Here is a 20,210-nt window from a genome sequence, read left to right on the forward strand (position 1 = left end):
CTACCCGGTACCTGGAGGCAACCTAAAAGTGGGGAAGGGAATAACAGTGCATTCTTCCTAGTAGCTGCTATGTCTGAGCATCTCTTCATTGATTACAAAGAGGGCTAAAAACTGGTGTGAGTGCCTCAAGTCTTAAACAACATTTTAACCATGAAGGGCAATCATTTTGATTTATTTTCCATACAGTTTTCTTTTAGTGTTTTCCCTCAATCTGTTTAAATTGTATTTTAACTTACGTGCCTATGTTGTAACTAGATGACTAAGGGAGTGTGTGTGTATGTGCACACGCCCACACGTGCGCCTTATTCAAAGAATACTTTCAGGGGAAAAGATTTTAGTTAGGGTACACTGCATTCTTAATTGACTACACTTGTACTAAAGAGAAAACACTATAGTTAAGTAACAGTGATATCATGGACCTAGCCAGTTTCCATTTAAGTGAAAGACTTCAGAGACCACAGAAGTGACTTCATAATAACATAAAATGTGATTTTATTTATGTTACATCTTCCTTATTAGAGAGGAAACTTGTAACATGGTAACTAAACAATGCCTAACATCCTTGTGTACACAAAATACGGATATTGTAATGTTCTGCTATGTAATATATACACAAAGAAAAAGCTTTAGTTTCCTTGCAGGGGTATGTTCTGTGTGCAATAGCTCCACTCACCTTTTATTGGTCTAGATAGAACATATTTGATTGCATCCAGAGCAATTCAGCAAAAAGATTAATCTGAATCTAACTTTAGTTTGATGTAAATATGAATTTTTATTTGCTTTTTGTGGTAGTTCTTCTTGTGAGCCACTAGAGGGGGGGCTCAGGCTCTTCTTTCACAGATATTCCACAAATATCTATTGCAACTGACTATATACAAATTTGAGCTCTTTTCTGTTTGTTTGTGCACTGCAGTTTACTTAAGCTTGATTTAATGCACATGGCACTAAACACAGTTGTATTTATATCTATGTGACACCTCTAGATGAACACCTTCTATTGCATAATTAACCACTCCCTCCAGTTCACCCAGTCCTTGTAAGGAGTCATTGACTGATGCAGTCTGGTCTCCTTGTGGCTTTATATATTTAATTGTATGTCTTCTTTCAGGCGTAGCAGTTTTGCTTTTTGGAAATATGTTTTGCCACAGGCTTATGTCTTTAGTTCTTTCTCTCACTAATCTTTCTTTTGGATTAAGCATTTATCTTAGTCATTACCAGAATACCAAAATAGTAATAAACTCCCTGTGATATCCATAACTACTGTGAATTCAGTTGGTATCATATTCTTAGAAACTTTACTGACACAATTTGATGTTTTTGAAACTGGATTAGTTAACATATGCAAATCCTTCCATCAAAGATTCCCTTAATTAAAAAAAGTTAATATGTCATCCCCTCTATCAACACCCCTCTAAAAACACTATTGGTTTTAGACAAAAATGTACTTCAGTCCCTAGAGTCATGCATTCCTTAGATCTGTTCCATTTGAAAAGACATTTCCTTTAGTGTACTCTCTCTTCCTGTCATGCTTCTTTTGGATACATCCTATCCCAATGATGACCAACCTTTTTAAGCACAAGGTCACTTTTTGAATTTGTCAGTCCAGGATATACCTCAAACCCAAATACCCCTGACCTGCCCCTTCTTCGAGGCTCTGCCCTTGCCCCACCCCTTTGCCAAAGCCCCATCCTCCTTATTCTGGGAAGATGGGGTACAGGGGAGGGGGACAGAGTGACATCGGTGCCCCCCTGCCTCTGTCTCCCTCACGCTGCACAACAAGTGGGAGGCTCCCAGGGGCAGCTCTGAGGCTCTGGGCAGGAGCAGCAGGGCAATGTGGGAAGGGGCAGCTGAAATGCCTCTCAGCCAAACCAGTTAGGATCACCTGTCAGAGGCTCCAAGATCTATCAGTAGATCCTGTTCTACTGGTTGGTGACCACTGTCCTATCCTAAATAAAAATCTACAGCCATGTTCCTTACCTGCTTGCCCACTTGTTTCAGCCTGCTGTGAGACACATAACCCTAAATTACAATTATTTCTTCTTTACCTCCTTACCTAGCTACTCTCTCTTATTTACACCTTACATCTCCTGTCCTGGCCCATTTTCTGTATCTTGCCAAGATCCCTGTTATTAGATGTTCTGTCGCTCATACCTCAATCACTTTCCTTATCACTTTACATCTACGTCTACACTGCAATGCTATTTTGGGATAGCAAAGTATCCTGAAAAAGCTATCCTGCACCTTCACAGCTGTCCATTATTTTGGGCTCACTATTCCAACATCCTATAAACCTCATTCTAGGAGGAGTAAAGGATGTTTCAGAATAGTGCTTTATTTTGAAATTTGGTGCTATTTTGAAATAGCATAGAAATAAGATACACAATTTGGTAGCTCAAATTGCGTATCTTATTTTGAATTACAGTGCTGTCACAGTCTCTGTCTTGAAAAGATTATTCTTGCAAACCACAGGCTTCTGGTTGCATTGCGAGATTCAGTGTCTGACCTTTTCCTCATGATTTTTCTCGAGTTCCTATGTAATTAGAGCTGGAGGTTCCCTGGCATAAATAGATCTTGCATCAAAAATGTATCTTTGCAGTGCTGCCGATGCAGGGTGGTTGCAGGGCTGGTTGACCTGGAGCCTGGCAATTTAAAAGGGCTCATGGCTCTGGGATTTCACTGCTGCTACTGCGGCAGTAGTAGCACATGGAGCCCCAGGCCCTATACATCACCACGGGAGAGCCACATGGCATGGTCTGGATGGTGCTTTGGGTATTTTCCTCCCAATGCCCCACCCCTTCTGGAGGGTCCCCAGAGCTGAGCCCCTTCCCCCCCATTGTCCAGGGCCCGGCAAAGTCTATCAGTAGCTCTGTGTGTTAGTTTAAAAGGATTTATCACAAAGGACAGAGGTTTCCTGAGAGACAAGAGAAAGGAACCAGCAGTTTGCTCTGGTCAAGGCCTTGCTAAATGTTTTAATTCAGCCTTGTATGTCCTTAATCTGGTGCCTTGTGTACACAATACCATGGAAACTCCACAGCACTGCCTGTGCACTAGAGCCTACCAATTACTTGGTGTGATGTAAGGAGAAAGAAGCAGGGGTAGCAGCAACCGGCACCTTACTTCCTACTTCCTCTCAGAAGCAGGGGTAGCAGCAACCGGCACCTTACTTCCTACTTCCTAACCCCAGATTAGAAGCAGTAAAACTTGTTCCCTCAAAAACTGCAAGCACAACAGTGAGGCGCTCCACAATGCTTACCAGAAGTGTATGTGTCTCTGTCTGGGTTGGTGAGTGGGCTGGTCTCACTGGTCCTTTCTTCTGCTATGCTCTACTTATATGAGGTTAGCACTTTATTGAGAAGGTATTGAGTAGTTCATGCCTCTAAGAGCTATAGAGTCATGCTATCTAGAGCTTACGCAGAAGACCCTACATCATTTATGCTCAGTTCAGCTATGTCTAGACTACTTCCCTCTTTTGAAAGAGGAATGTAAATTAGACATATTGATATTGCAAATGAAGGCGGGATTTGAATTTCCCATGCTTCACTTGCATAATTGCGTCACGACGTTATTTTGAAAGTGAAACTGCGGTCTAGATGCGGTGCTTTCAAAAAGAAAAGCCTTTTTCAAAAGATCCCGTAAACCTGAGGAGTACAGGATCTTTTGAAAAAGGCTTTTATTTTTGAAAGAACTGCATCTAGACCGCGATTTCACTTTCGAAATAGCGTTTTTTGAAAGAATGTTGTGACGTGATTATGCAAATGAAGTGTGGGAAATTCAATTTACATTCCTCTTTCGAAAGAGGGATGTAGTTTAGACTTACCCTTCATATTTTCAAATATATCTTTGAAAGCATACATTTAGACTTTAAAAATTAATACAATTTAATTTGAGATTCTGATCTAATCATGCAATTGTCAGAGGTGAGGTCCTAGGCACATCCTCCAAAGTCTGCATAAACAACGAGAAGTCCTATAACACCTTGTAGATTTATTGGAGCATAAGCTTTCGTGGGCAAAGACCCATTTCAAAGGGCCAGCATGGCATAGCTGATCCTGGGCTCGGCTGATCCTGGGCTCAGTGAAATGTCACTGTGGCATTTCAAAGGGGCAATGCCACATGAACTCCTTTCGGCACTAAGCCCAGGATCAGCTGTCTGGAGCTGCCTCTTTGAAACGCCACCATGGCATTTCAAAGTGGCAGCACTGCACTGAGCCCACAATCAGCTGAGAACTGCAGCACTGACCCTTTGAAAACCTGTGGCGGCATTTTAAAGGGGCAGCCATGCCCTATCAGCTAATCGATTAGTGAAATATTTGCCACTTAACATCTTTAGTGCACTGGAGAGTATCGTTATTAAAGTCTACACCTATTTAACTTTCTCACTTATGTCCTACAAGAGGAAATAAGCAAAGAAGTGGTGAAATTAATGGATTGTATTATATAATTTGGAGAAATTGCAAATGCATAGACGTAACGTGGAAATATCTAACAACATGGGCAAAAAAATAACAATGCAGGGAAACGAAATCTGAAATATAGATATTCCATGGGTGGGACAAACTTGGAAAGCAGTAATTGTGGAGCTGAGAGTGGCCAGTATACTAGATATGAGTTAGCAGTGCATTAAGGAAATAAAAGGCCAATCCAGATATCAGCCCTTTTCCCCAATCTCTCCAAAGTTTCATTGGAATGTTCATTTCCATTTTGGATTTCTCTGACAGTGAGCTGAGAAGTAGCTGGCACAATGACACTCATTAATCTATGCTTTCTCCCTAGTTTTTGTCTGCGTAATGGATGTTGCATTAATATATTTGTTCTGAATGATATAGGGCTTACTTTTGAAAAGCATATCCACAACCATGTGTAGAGGCCAAGCCAGGAGAGTATGGTGTTTGTCTACAAATTACAAGAGAAACTAGTGGGTGGAAAAATACTTTGTGCAGTGTGGGAGAGGGGAAGAAGCATGGCTGTAGACACAGAAATAAGTGAACCAAAAACTGTGTGACTGCTTACAGCCTGTGCAGCAGATAGCAACAGCTCTATTTTTAAAAGTGCTCTGACAATAGGAGGCTGGCTGTTTGAGACAGGTAGAATTGAGGGCTCCATCACACTATTGGACAATAATATGACAAGAGGATTCACAAAATGCTGAATTCTTGACCACAGTGAGCCTGATCAACAAACAATTCATTTTCATGCCTGCCAAGGAGGAAGTGGCCCTACAAATACAGTGACAGGTCACACTGGGAAACAAAGATGAAAGAAAGGTAGTTGTTTACTGCTATAACCCAATGCTGAAAAATGCCACAGGATGTCACACCTACCTGGAGGAGCTCCTCTTGGCCACGGACCTCAAGGTTTATCTGGGCAATCGAGTAGGGCCATACTTCTCTATGGACCCATTGGAGATTGATCATATCTCCAGCAAACTTGAGGCCCAGTATTAGGCCCTTCTGTATGATAGTTTTCCTGCAGTCCAGATCTACTAGGGCAGTGCCTTTAACACTTTCCACTATCATGGGAATCATTAATTTTTCAGGTTGAGGTTCCCATGCTGGGCAACCTGCAACCCAAACATGTCCATAATTACAATCCATATACTAGCAGTCTTTCCGAAAGTGTCCTCCTCTACCACACCCACAACAATGGTCACTGGGGCCTGGAGGTTGGGGATCTTCCTCAGGCGGGCCTTTCTCCCTTTTTGGGAATCTTTCTTCCCTGCAGGGCCTTGAGTCACGACCCTTTGTTCCTCTGTCTCAGAGGTCTCTGCATGTCTGGGATAAAATGGGCGTAGAGTCCCCAATGGTTCCATCCTCTGTGGTTTTCTTCACCCCAGACCTTCTCATCTCCTTGGACTTTCTGTCTGCTGAGACTGGATTCTGGTCTTTTCTGACACCAGGTAGTCCTTCGTTAAACTTACGGCTGCTGTCAGCGTGGCTGGCTGAACGTGTTGCACCCACTCCTTTGCTCCTGTGGGGAGCACCCATACAAACTGCTCCAGAGCTACTACCTCAGGTCTGGTTAAGACCTCTGGGTTTAACCACTTCCAACAATGGTCCCAGATTTGTTGGGCAACAGCCTGGGGACGAGCCCTGGTGAGGGACCCTTCTTTGCACAGCCTCTGGTGGTATGTCTCTGGTCTAATACCAGTACTATCTAATATGTCTGTCTTCACTCATGCATACTCCAGTACAGCTCAGAAGTTGAGATTGCGCCATGCAGTCTGTGCCGGTCTCATTAAATAAGGGGTTAATATGGTAGCCCAATGCTCTTGGGGCCAGCGAGCAGCCATAGTGACCTGTTCAAAGGTAACCAAAAATATCTCTGGATCGTCCCCTGGCCCCATCTTAATAAACCAAATGAGCAGTCCCATGGCAGTGGGTCTCAGTGGTACTCCTGGCTGCAACAGTGCTCCAGGCCTTCCTGCTGGCTCTGGTGCTAGGTGGTCAGTTCATGGAGCAGCTGAGTCATCCACAGCTGGGCTATGTCTACACTCACGGCTTCTTGTGCTAGTAATATGCAAATGAGGCTAAGCGTGGAATATCGCTGAGCCTCATTTGCATACCTAATGAGCCACCATTTTTTTCAGAAGAGGCTCTTGTGTAAGAAGGACACTGCCGCTCCTTGCGCAAGAAAAACCCTCTTGCGCAATGCCGTTACACCTATTACTTGACAGGAAGAACGGCATTGCGCAAGAGGGTTTTTCTTGCGCAAGGAGGGGCAGTGTAGATGCTCCTTCTTGCGCAAGAGCCTCTTCTGAAAAAATGGTGGCTCATTAGGTATGCAAATGAGGCTCGGCGATATTCTACGCTTAGCCTCATTTGCATATTACTTGCACAAGAAGCTACGCGTGTAGACATAGCCCTGGTATTAGCATCCTAGCTATTGTACCAGCTGCATTGTTGATGTTGGTGCTGGATTGCCTGTTACTGATGGTTCTCCACCATCTGCTGCAGAAACTTTTCTAAATCCATCCTCTCCCTAGATTACTGGGATGGGACAGGAGGGATCCCAAGTCCAACTCTTTCTGCCTGGACCTCTCAGCAAGTCCTAGATGTGTCACACATTTTCCAGCACTTGTCATGGCATATGCATACCCAAGGAATGGTACCAAAGAATATGGACATCACCCATTCAGCCATCAGTGACCCACTTCAGTCCATCACCCTAAGGCACTGAGGCCCATTGGCCTGAGTTGGCGGTGTAGTCCTTTGTTCAAAGGGCAGCACTGCCCAATGGGTAGAGTCAGTAACACAGCCTGGGTTCAGGGCATCACAGCCTAATGGCTAGAGTCTTAGAGGGTCCACCCAGACTCAGGGCCCTGTCAGGAGGGGAGTGATCCACAACTCGCTCAGCAAAGAATCCCTCCTGCAACAAACTGAGTTCACTCAGGTGGGAGATAACACTCTCACACCCTCCCTGGCCACTTACTATCAGATCCAACTAAAGTGTGCTCACGTAGTCTCCAGTTCCTCTGGTTCCACAGCATCAGCCTCTTCTTGAGGCAAATCCATCTCTGGCAACTTGATGTATTGCACTGGGTCTCTGGCTCCCATCGTCCAGATCTCTGGCTGGGTTACCTCTGGAGCTCCTGCAGCAGGTCCTTCCTCTCTGGCATCTAGCCTAGAATGAGCTACTCCCTTTTATACTTCTCCAGCCCTTGGAGCATGCCCAGGCTGAGTGGAGAAGTGGGACTCTGCCCACAGGGTTCTAACCCCTTTTGTCTCTGTGCGGGGCATGCACACCCGCTCACATCGCCTCTTTGTTTAAATTTCTGTAAACACAAATTCTCTGTTTTTACATAATGGAGTCAAGGTCCATGACTGGGTCTCCTGGGAATTACAGCAATACAAATATGATTTGTAATAAAAAAATCAGATACATAATACAAATTATAATTAATGTAATTAAATTGTAAAATTCTTTGTACACACAAGTATTTTGGTATGGGTTATTTTCACAATCTGCTTTTATTAGCTGAGCATTTGTGTCTTTGTGCCCCCTCAATGTACATTGACTCAGATCAAAGTTTAACTTCATTCTTGTTTCTACATTAATTTTGCGGTTAATTTTGGCTTCCAAATGTTGTGAATTCTAACTATTTCATTTCTAAGATTTTTCTGTTAAAATATTAGTTTGTTACTAGTTTCATCATTGAAGAATATATTCTAGACTCCAGGAACATAAAGTAACAGGGAAATAGCTGGGGGTATGTCTACACTACCCTCCTAGTTCGAACTAGGAGGGTAATGTAGGCATACCGCACTTGCAAATGAAGCCCGGGATTTGAATTTCCCGGGCTTCATTTGCATAAGCGGGGCTCCGCCATTTTTAAATCCCCACTCGTTCGAACCCTGTGCCGTGCGGCTACACGCGGCACGAACTAGGTAGTTCGAACTAGGCTTCCTAGTTCGAACTACTGTTACTCCTCATTCCCCCTATCATAATACCTCGCTTGTTTCCTTTGGGCCGTTAATAGGTTTTCTCTCACAAATTCCCCTAGGGTATGTAGTTTCCTGCGCAATTTAAGGATGTACTGCACTGAGCCTTGTACCTGGTCACTTGTTTCTCCCAGGCTTCCTTAATAACATTCAATATACCCCGGGGTTGCGGTCCATATAGGGGCATTCAGAGTGCGGGGCGATCGCGCCCCGTCACAGTAACATAGGGTTTGAGGAGGGAGTCTACATAGCTAGATAATTCGGTAGTGAGTGTGCCAATACCTGAAATGATGGGACGTCTGGGGTTTCCAGGTTTATGGATTTTAGGAAGCAAATAGAATAATCCTGGAACATAGTTAGTTGCCTGTACCTAGCTTACTTCCTATGTAATCATCTGTAGCTCTGAATTAACTATGTCCACTGCACTTCTCTTAGCTTGCTTTGTATAATACATTGAAGGAGAACAATTCATATCCATTTTGTATATTCAGTTAGGGTCACAAAAGACACCATCCTCTAAACAATGTAAGCATTTTGTGTTTGTTTTATCTTGTTTTGGATGCTCAAGAAAAGTGCATTTTGTATAATATGGATTATTTTAATAATGAAGGAGTAGTAATATATATATGCTTGAGGAATCTCTTACTAGACTGCATTTATTTTCTGAAGGTGTATCTTCCTAGCAGGAAACTAGTAGCTGAAGTCAGCGCTAATAGCACAGGAATCTTTCCTCAATATTGGGGTCAAGTTCTTATCCTAAAATGAGTTGTGAATGTACTTCAAATTTCTCTGTGTAGCATAAACCAGAGTACAGATGATGTGTCTTGGATCAGCAAAGATTTATGTATGTGAAGGTGATGCTTGCTATGTCTTAAATACAGTGACAGCATTAATAATGCATACTTATCAAGGATTTAGCATAATGCCTTTGTAAATTTAAATAACAAAATAACTCTATTGAAATCCATATTAGTGAAAAATATTACAATTGTTTTCATGTGGACCAGTGTTATTGTCAATATCTATTACATCCATTGGAAGATGAGACGGTGGCTATTAAAAGAAAATAATCAGCTGAAATATCCAATGTAGTTACAGTACACTAAAATAATATATTAAGAAATAAGTAGTATAAGTAAGTTAGGGTATGTCTACACTACCCCGCTAGTTCGAACTAGTGGGGTAATGTAGGCATACCGCACTTGCAATGAAGCCCGGGATTTGAATTTCCCGGGCTTCATTTGCATAAGCGGGGCACCGCCATTTTTAAAAGCCTGCTCGTTCGAACCCCGTGCAGCGCGGCTACACGGGGCACGAACTAGGTAGTTCAAACTAGGCTTCCTAGTTCGAACTACCGTTACTCCTCGTGGAATGAGCGGGGTTTTAAAAATGGCGGAGCCCCGCTTATGCAAATGAAGCCCGGGAAATTCAAATTCCCAGGCTTCATTTGCAAGTGCGGTATGCCTACATTACCCTCCTAGTTCGAACTAGGAGGGTAGTGTAGACATACCCTTAATGATTAGTAATCAGCTGAACAATGCTAATTCATTACAAACCACTCATATTTTAGAGTAAATTTTGCTTCCTCAATATATTTCCACCCAGGTGGATGATTTAACATGCTTCATCATTATAAACAAAGTTAAAGTTGTGAAAATATAAAATACCTTCATAAATCTCTGCTATTAGAAGATACATTTTCAGGAAATTTGAAGACTGTCTTTTCTTTCACCTGTGTTTAACATATTTAGAGTTGCCCATTGAACTGATTTTAAAAAATGCACTTCCTCAGTCTAAATTCTAGAAGTCATTTAAAACTGAGAATTCTCTTATGGTACTGTGTAAAGCTGAAGAACTTATGCAGAGTTTTGTGTAGGTTTTTATTTGCTGCTATCCTCCTATATGTATCAGCATTTGCTTTTCATCTTCTGGGGTATCTTTATGGTGTCTGTAGCTATGAAATTGCCCTTCCTTTGCTTTATGTGTCTCAGCATTAAATTTCAAGCTCTTTTTCTGTGTGTAGAATTCATTGTTAGCTAAGAGAGGGGAAATATACTCTGTTCTCTCATGGAGACTATGAAGGGGTCTCTACTCACACACAAGGCTTGAAAGAGTTATGGTAGTAATTAGGTAGACCAGTTAACTCCCTGCAACTGGAGGAGAAGCCAGGGAGCAGAGCTTGATTAAATGGGACTTAGCTGGACAGGAACAGGAGAGGCCTATATAAATCCCAGGAGCTCAAGGAAGAAGGAGCTGTAGAGAGATAGTCTATAGTCCATCTGTAGTCTACTGATGAGCAAAATACAGCTTACAAGCCATATCTGGCTCACCAAGCATTTTTCTCTGCCCTGCCATGATTCTTCAGACTGGGGCCAGAGAAAAATATCCTGCAGCCCAGCACAACACTCAGGTAGTCTGCCTGCTGTGGCTCTAGCCCTGCTAGTCTTGGAAGCACTGTGGCTATAGGCTGCTGGCAAGCATGTCTCTGCATGCTCCCTTTGGGTGGAAGGGTGGAGTGCATCTCCACATGCTGGCACTGGGAGAAAGAGGCCAGATGGCCAGTAGTAGGTGCCACCTGTGGTGAGTACACTCTGTGATAGACTTTACTTTTGTTCTTTCTTGGCTTTTTCTTTAAATAAAAGTAATTCTGACTTCAGACATATAACTCCTTCCTATATGGGAGGCGAGGGGGAAAAAAACTAGCCCACTGAATGCACGTAGATTTTATCTCTTGATGCCGGACAGAAATGAAGACAAAATACAGGGCTCTGTTTTTAAACTAGTAAAGAAATACTGGGATAAGAACGGTCATACTAGGTCAGACCAATGGTCCATGTAGCCCAGTATCCTGTCTGCTGATAGTGGCCAATCCCCATGTGATCCCTCTCCTGTCACCCATATCCAGACAAACAGAAGCTAGGTACACCATTCCCACCCATAGATGGACCTAGCCTCTATAAATCTATCTAGCTCTTTTTTTAACCCTGTTAAAGTCCTAGCCTTCACCACATCCTCTGGCAAGAAGTTCCACAGGTTCACTGTGTGCTGAGTGAAGAAAAAAACATTTTGTGGGATTTGAGTCCACAATCACTGAATAACTGGCATGACTCATATTCTCCACAGACTAGACAACCAACACACTTTCTACTGCACCATAGCTTGGAATCTGCCTTAGAGCTAGTAAAAAGTTTATCTGATGATAATTGTAGATTGGTGCTGTCCCAGGGCATTCCTTCATGGTCTGAGGTAGACCTGCAGACACACTGCCCTCGAGTCTTTCTTCATGATTTGTAGTGACTACTCTCAGGCTGGAGTACTTAAACAAGACATCCCTTTTTGCAGGGGGCCATATTTACCTAGTCTTTTCCCTCCCCACCCCCACCCGACGCCCTTCTCCTGCATTCAGTAGTGCCATAGGTCTCCTTTTTCATGACCTCTGTTCCACTGGTCAGGTCCCTCTTCCTAGATCAAGAGTCCCACAGTCCTCTTCCTTAGGCTTTCCATTAATTCAATCTAGCTGCAGCCATAAGACCAACTTCTGTTCTAGTTGATTCCTCTCCCCTGAATGTGTAGTTCAGTTCTTTCCTCTCCATGGCTGAGAAGTTGGTGAGAAGCAGACCTTCCCCTGCTAGTGTGCCTCCTGCAAACAGAATATATACAGTCTTTTTCCCCAGAGCTTGTCCCAGTTGGTGGGGAGATGAAGGCCTTGCCCCATCCTGCATGACAAGGCTCCTGGCCACAGGCCCTTAATGAAATGGTAGCCTGAGTTTTCCCTAACTATTAACTATATTCCTCTTCAAACATCTTCCTCTTTACTAATTATTTTTGTGCCATTCCCTGTGTGATTGCCTTGCCTAAGGGAAGATCTACATTACAATTAGGCACCCACGGCAGGACCAGGCAACCTCACTCGGGCTTGTGGGACTTGGGCTAAGGGACTGTTGAATTGCACTGTAGATTTTGGGCAACCCTGGCTCTAGGACATTTTGATTTTAGAGGGTCCCTGAGCCTGAGCTGCCCCTGAGCCTAAACATTTACACCATAATTAAACAGCCTCTTACTGTGAGTCCTAAATGATTAAATCAGCTGGCCAGCTGTGGGTGTCTAATAGCCATGTAGACATACCCCATAAGTCAAAGGAAACTTTAAAGACTCTGAAACAAGTTTTGCCTGAACCTACCTTTAAAGGGGGCAGTCACCCCATTACAGAGATATAGATAAATTTGAAAGTCCATAAAGTTGCTGCTAATTATTCTGTTACTCTATAACATTAAATCTACAAAGTCACAAACTAAAAAGTTAAGAAATCCCAGAATGGAAATTGCTCATGAAATTTTAATATGCATTGAAATATTCAGTATTCAATGTTCAATATTCTAGACTTATTTAGTACTATTACAACAGGGCAGAAATTGGTGTTGAGGCCACAAATTGCTGCTGAAGCGGTTGTTATATTAGAGGAGAACAAGAAATAATAAGTATTATCCAAATATTAGAATATGTTTATAACTCTATTTTCATTTCATTTTTTATATTGTATTGATGTTGCTAGAGTTGTTTTGTAGAAGGACACATTGTTCAGCCTCTTTCAAACAGTTTATTAAACATCATTCAATTTTTTTGGCTTTTAAAAAAATTATACAAAGATTTTATCTTTTTATCACAATACACTCATGCTAATATTATACATACATGTCCTATTAATGTACAGCTAATAAAACTGAGTTAATTTGAAGAGTAACTGGGTATGCCAAGTATCCCATTCAAAGTAAGCAGAATGGACTGAAATGGAATTCTTCTCTCAAGTATAACATTTAATCTCTTATTTTAATCTACAGACATGAGACTATTAACAGACCCATACTTTTCAGTATTATAATTTCCATGACTTAATCTGACTACACAATACCTAATCAGAAAATCAGGCATTGTCCACAGCAAAAAATAGGAGCATTACTGACTACAGAATAGTCTTCTCCCGTGCAAGATGACCTTTGGATTATCTTAGCCTGTCCAAAGAATAGAAGTCTTGTTTTACATTCTCATAAAAAAACTCCTATGGTATTTTCTATATGCTTTTTACTAGTTTCCCATAAAATTAAATGATAACTTTTTAATTGCAGCAGATAACTTGTTCTTGTATTGATGGCTTGTATACAAGACAGCAGGCTTCAAAACAGGAAAGATGCTTTAAAATGAAACTAGAAATCAGGATGCTAAATTCATATTGTAAATGAAATGTTTCACATTTTTTGTCACACTAGCTTGGATTGGATTGAATAGCATTTTCTTGTTGCAATTAAAATATGCTAATGAAATATGAATGCCAAACATATCTTATACTGTAAAGAAGTGACATAATTTTTCTTTGATTTTTTAAGTAGCTTTGTATAAAGCTTGAGGAAAATGTAACTTCTTGTTAACATTATTTCTAAGGAGCAGTTTTAAAATGTTAAAGTTAAAAATAGAATTGTCCATGAAAGTGAATATCATCTTATTTGAAAGCCTGTATTCTTCTGTATTTCTCTTTTTAAAAGAGAGACTGCTGCATCATGTCTCATCACGTTACATTTCATGAGGAGTAACGGTAGTTCGAACTAGGAAGCCTAGTTCAAACTACCTAGTTCATGCCCCGTGTAGCCGTGCTGCATGGGGTTCGAACCAGCGGGGTTTTAAAAATGGCGGCTCCCCGCTTATGCAAATGAACCCGGGAAATTCAAATTCAAGTGCGGTATGCCTACATTACCCCGCTAGTTCGAACTAGCGGGGTAATGTAGACATACCCTAACAGACTTGAAAGTCACCCAAAACCCCTTCAAAAACAAAAACAGACTTCAGCGTGAAACTATGGATCTGGAATTCATATGCAAATTTGACACTATTAGATTGTATTTGAATAGAGACTGGGAGTGGCTAGCTCACTAAAAAAAAAAATTCCCTCTTTTGGTATTCACACCTTCTCATGAACTGTTTGGGAATGGGCCACATCTTCCCTGATTGAATTGGCCTCCTTAGTGCTTGTCCTCCACATATTAATGAAAAACACCTATCTTTGCATTTCTATATATCCCTGCCAAACTGAAGTTTCCACTTCATGCATCTGATGAAGTGAGTTCCAGCCCATGAAATCTTACACCCAAATAAAGGTGCTTCATTTTTAATGTTGCAAGGGTTTTCTTTTAGGTATTTACTGGACAAATTATTTTTCCACCTTTTAGTATTGGACATGTAGTTTGGAGTTTCCTGCTATCAATCAGGGTATGTCTACACTAGCCCCCTAGTTCAAACTAGGGAGGCTAATGAGGGTGACTGAAATTGCAAATGAAGCGTGGGATTTAAATATCCCGCGCTTCATTAGCATGTTCCCAGGCAGTTGCCATTTTGGAAATTGACTAGCCCAGAAGAACTGCCCGCGTCTACACGCGGCAGAGAAGGGCAATTCCGAAATAAACCCTTTACTTCATGGAATGAGGTTTAACTGGTAATTCGAAGTAAGGGGTTTATTTCGGAATTGCCCTTCTCTGCCGCGTGTAGACACGGGCAGTTCTTCTGGGCTAGTCAATTTCCAAAATGGCGACCACCCGGGAACATGCTAATGAAGCATGGGATATTTAAATCCCGCACTTCATTTGCAATTTTGGTTGCCCTCTTTAGCCTCCCTAGTTCAAACTAGGGGGCTAGTGTAGACATACTCTCAGACAAGAATGCCTTTTAAACAGCAAAGCACAAAATAGAACACATGAAAAAAACAGAACTGTTTTCTTAAATGCCATGTGCAATGAAAAATATTAAAAAATTTGTGCTGCCCCATTTAGCTGTCATAAGATTTTTAGAGTGCAGTGTTGTATCTGTCAACCCCAGGATATTAGACAAGCAAGGTGAGCAAGGTATAGGGTGACAACTTATCTCTCACCAACAGAAGTTAGTCCAATAAAAGATATTACCTCAGCCACCTTGCTTTCCAGAATTTTCAGTGCATTCGAGAACATTTTCACTATTGCACAAAAATAATTTGCCTTTTTGTGAGAGCTAATCCAATTTCCATAGGTATTCATGAGAAGTTGGATTATGCCCAATTTTCAAATGTAGTTAGGTACCTAAAGATGCAGATACATGCCTAGTAGGATTTTCAAAGCACTTTTCTGCATCGTTAAGTACCTAAATGCATTTGAAAATGTGGTTCTAGGTCTGTAAGAATCCACTTTCATGTTTTAATACATAACCATGTTACTAGTACTGTCAATTTATTGTGCTTAGGTAAGCAACAGATTACTTGTTCAAAACACAAGAGTACAACTAGTCTTGTTGTTGGACATGAAATCATCTGTTTTTGTGTCTTTTCTTTGAAAATATCTCTCTCAATGTCTGTCTGCCTGAGACCGATCTGGGGAAAATTGTTACCTAATTTGAAGACTGTCCATAACTTTAGTTATTTTGGTGTTTTTAGTAATTCAGGATGTACATTTTTATATACTGGTTCTGCTGATGCCATTCTTGTGTTCTTAGATCTTCATGACAAAGATATAACAGATTTCAAAAGGCTTTACTTATGAAATAAAAATAGTACAGTAAACTTTTTGCTGCAATTCCATGACATTTTCTAAATCATTTGAGAGAAGCGTGCAACCATTTCCTCCATGGTTATCTGTCTCTAAGTACATTCCTACCTATTTTACTTCTGTTTAGTAACCTAGGGTATGTCTACACTAGCTCGGTAGTTCGAGCTAGGTAGGCAAATGACGGCAACCGGAGTTGCAAATGAAGCCCGGGATTTAAATATCCCGGGCTTCATTTGTATCTTCCCGGGCACTGCCATTTTTAAATCCCCCTTAGTCTGAACTCCGTGCCCACGGCTCCACGCAACACGGAGTAGGTAGTTAGAATTAGGATCTCTAATTCGAACTAATGTTACTCCTCGTGGAGTAACTCTAATTTGAACTACCTACTCCGTGCCGCATGTAGCCGTGGGCACGGAGTTCGAACTAAGGTGGATTTAAATATGGCGGCACCCGGGAAAGGTACCTTCATGTTACAAAGTGAGGAACAGGGCACAATTTGTATTAGAGCAGAAGAAAATAAGAAATGTGTACATAAATAAACACAGTTTAACAAATTTTGCTTTATTTCAACCAGAGGCTTAATCAGCTGAGATTTTCATGTGGTGGGTGGGTGAACTAGAAGCAAAAATAAAATCCACTTTGCTGTAATATCTAGTTTTGACATGAGGCCTACCTAGGCAGCTGTGACAAAAATAAATCTTGAACATTAGGTTTAACTAAGGGCATTCCTGATTTAAGTGTTCAATCTGTAGATTTCTTAGACATATGCTATATTAGCTTGTTCCTAAAAGCAATATCAGTATTGTCCTATGAATATATGATATGCATGTATTTCCTGTTGAACAATGCTGTTGAGGAAAAAAAAAAATTCGGATAAACTTAATAGGTTACCTTTAGCAGCCTCCTTCCATTATTAGTGGTTATTGATGGACCCCGCAGTCAGGGCTGGACTGAGCCATTCCGGCACCCTGGGCAGACAGTTTAATTGCACCCCGGGTTCGGGGAGGGTGCATGCGTGGCCCCGCCCCCACGCCGGCACGTGGAGGAGGGCACGTGGAGCTGGTGGTGGCAGGATGCACGTGCCCCGCCTGGCACAGCCTGGCTACCGCTGCTGGCATGCAGCCCGGGGCTGCCCGGGGCGGGCTGAGCCTGGCCGTGCAGGGCCCCGTGGCCGGGGGGGAAGGGCGCTGCTGGCCGACGCTGCAGGGGTTAATGGGGCGGGGAACTACTGCACTGTTTCAAGTGTCATTCCCACCCATGTATTAGAAAAGATTAGATTTTTATATTAAGCTATCAAGTTTTGAGCCCTTCTCCCCTCCAAACCATACTCCAAGAAATGTTTGACATTCTTTTTTGGTTTTGGCAGGTTGTGGAAATCCAGAGCTATCACGATTATAGAAGGAAAATCATAAATGTCTCTGTTCAAATGGGAGCTAAATAGCACTCTTATGAATTAATAATGTTTATTTTTATAGAAAGATAGAAAATATTTATTGATTAGATCTCAATAATACTGCCATTTTAAAATAAACTGAATGTAGCTTATGTAGAGATGAATGATTTTCCCCACCCTTGTAAATGTTTATACCGCAGGGTGAGGAAGGTGCTATATAAGATTCCTCTCCTCCCCCAGGCCAGGGTAAACATTCTGTGTTTAAACTGCTGTGTGCTTATGATATAGCATTAGATCTAATTATAATTCAAGTTAAACCTTGACTTCATGTTAAAATGCAGACAACTTACATTTGTAGCCTTTTTTCTAGAGTAAACCTTTTCATATAACTTCATGACAATGAATTAATTTGAGAGTTTTCATTGTATGTATAAACCGTGGGCATTGACATAAATCAGTGAAGATAAGGTTTGTTTGTTCAACAGATTCTTACAGCTCTTGGATTGGGAAGACAGCTTTATAAAGATTAATAGTGTTGAATTGCAAGTTACAAAGTACACAAGTACAAAATATATTATAAAATGTCAGAAATCTATGCACTTTGAATGGCCAAAACCAATAAAACTAAATATGTTTAAACTACCTGTCATATGTAATTTGTAAGTTGTTTTTTAAAATCACACCTGTTTCCTCCAAGTTTCTTTTTTTAGTGAGGGAGGAGAGGGTAAACCTTTAACAACTTCCCATAGAGTCACTAGAAAACCAAAGTTCCTGCCCTGGAGTGGAAAAAAAAAATTTAGATAGCTGTTCAGCCTGGACTTTGACACTGTATAAATGATTGCACTTCCATTTTTCCTAACTTCCGTGAAGTCAAACAGCCTTATTACTCTGCTGTTCATAAACTGGCATTTCTTTAAATGTATAGCAAGCTCACAATGTGCTCATTATACAGTGTATTAAGATAAAATTAGCCAATGTAGCAACCACTACTAAGAGCATTATTTCAAATAATAGAAATAAAGCTACCTGCATGTAAACCAGATTATTTCTGAAAGATCATACCAACTGAAATATGATCCTTTGTTCATTGAATCAATGACAACAGCCCTGTTAACTTCAGTGGTGCAAGATCTGGCCCCAGATGTGTCATTCCATCCATTTCTATGAGGACATTGCTGCTTTCTTAAAAATGTTTTAGTATGAGAACAAGAGTACAGTTTTTCATAGCATAAGAGCACCTGGATTTCAAAATATAAACTAGGTTGTTTGGAAAAATGATCAGGTATAAGGAGAATATTCATTAGCTGTTTATGAAAAATTAAGAGGAGGTTGAGGGGAGAGATTCTTATTATCCTAGATAGAGCCTGTTTTCATAATTTTTACTCTTCTCTCACACCTTTTTAGGAGCTATGCTGAAGCCTTTATGCTTCCAGAAGAGGAGTCTAGAAATCTTTGCTGATGAGTGCTAAGTCTCTTTTGCAACTCTGTGTTGCCTTTGCAGGATTTCTTGTGCCACCTAGAAACTAGGACAGAGAAGAGAATCTGTCTCTCTTAAATAGCAGAGCACTCACTACTACTTAGCTATTGAACAAGCTTTAATGCCATGTTGAAAGCATAGTGACCATGTGTGGTGGGGTAAACAACCCTCATACAATTCAAGAAGAGGCTACAGAGCAGCTTTGGGATGAGGTAGTTCCAGCCCACTGAAACTGGGACATATACCAATCTTAGGAGAGGATGAACTTTAAAAAAAGGGAGAAACTCATTTCAGAAAGACTCAACTTGGAGAAGATCATGACAAAGATAAGCTACCTTAGCTTGCCTGAACTTGGTCAGCTGGAGGATCCAGGTAGGACAGAGAAGTTTTTATTCTTTAATTATTTCCCTTTCCTCTGGTACCTTGAGGAATTACTTTAGGATTTGAACCCTGAGGCAGACTTCTACTGAGACTATAATATCCCTGCACTGAGAAATTGGACCCATGATAGGAAGTAGATCCGAAGGAGGAGCAAGAGATGTGAAAAGGCTACCTGTTGCTACAAGGATCCCAGGGCTGGATCCCAGGGTAGAAGGAAGTATTGATTCTCTCTCCATCACCTCAGTTTGAGGACTAGCTGGGAGGCCCAAATCAGAAGGGGACAGAAGGATTGTTGGACCTTGACCAGGATCATCAACCTGGTATGAGGGCCTGGGACAATTGGGTGGAAACCTGGTTTACCCTGGAAGAGGTGAGATGAAGGACTGTCTAGCTCAGCAGTTCCCAACCTTTTCTAGATGGGGACCCATTTTGACAATTCAGGAAGACTTGGTGACTCAAGGCAATTAAAAAACAGGGGGAGAAGAGGAGGCAGAGCCACCTGGGGAGACACTTGGTTACCCTTTTGAAATTTAATGGCGACCCATATTTGGGTCCTGACCCATAGGTTGAGAAACCCTGGTGTAGCTGGAGGGCCAAGTCAGAGGGACCTGGCTGAGAGGGTGAGTCATCAAGCATTTTAGTAGATGTGGGCAGCAAGACTACTGATCATGAAATCCCATAATGCTGCACCTAGCCACAAGGTGGCTCACCAGTTGATGAGTCTCTTTGCCAGGGGACCTTTACAATTAAATGCTTTAATGCAAGGTAATGTATCTTAATGGGAGAAATATATTACACTGATATAATATGCATAGAACACTTACTCTCACTCAGCAATTGTTTCTTGGTGACATTCTAGCACCCAGGGATTGTTCATCTTAAAAGAAAGGGGTGTTTATTTCTGTGATGCGAAAGTAGGACATGTATCAAATTTAAATGTCTAAGGATTCTGATTCCACTTC

The 20,210-nt window shown here is 41.5% G+C and overlaps 1 protein-coding gene across 2 annotated transcripts in view; it reads left to right on the plus strand.

Annotated features, from left to right (window-relative positions):
• PDE4D (phosphodiesterase 4D) overlaps positions 1-20,210 on the plus strand; it is a 1,058,382-nt gene that overhangs the window by 428,984 nt on the left and 609,188 nt on the right. The gene's annotated exons all lie outside the window — the stretch shown is intronic.

This window comes from Pelodiscus sinensis, chromosome 6, assembly GCF_052426305.1.
Source record: "Pelodiscus sinensis isolate ZL-2025 chromosome 6, ASM5242630v1, whole genome shotgun sequence".
NCBI lineage: Eukaryota > Metazoa > Chordata > Testudines > Trionychidae > Pelodiscus > Pelodiscus sinensis.